This window comes from Penaeus monodon, chromosome 27 (genome assembly GCF_015228065.2).
Source record: "Penaeus monodon isolate SGIC_2016 chromosome 27, NSTDA_Pmon_1, whole genome shotgun sequence".
Taxonomy (NCBI): Eukaryota; Metazoa; Arthropoda; class Malacostraca; order Decapoda; family Penaeidae; genus Penaeus; species Penaeus monodon.
The window spans coordinates 25,884,463-25,884,697 of NC_051412.1; positions in this window are offsets into that span (position 1 = coordinate 25,884,463).

Sequence of the window (235 nt, forward strand, 5' to 3'; positions counted from 1 at the left end):
TAAGCACAGAATTCCGGCCTTTTCGACCCCATAATCTATTCATATTTTCACTTCAAACTTGTCCATGGATGTTAGAGTAAATCCCAGGATAGCGGCACCACATATCCTGGCCAGCCTAACCTTGCCAAAACCCAATTTGTCAACGCGACTGATAATAGTGTAGCCTTATTTGTGCATTTCATCTGCGTAATCTAGGAATATTCCACCACTATTTTGACAGAGCTCTGCGTCGGTT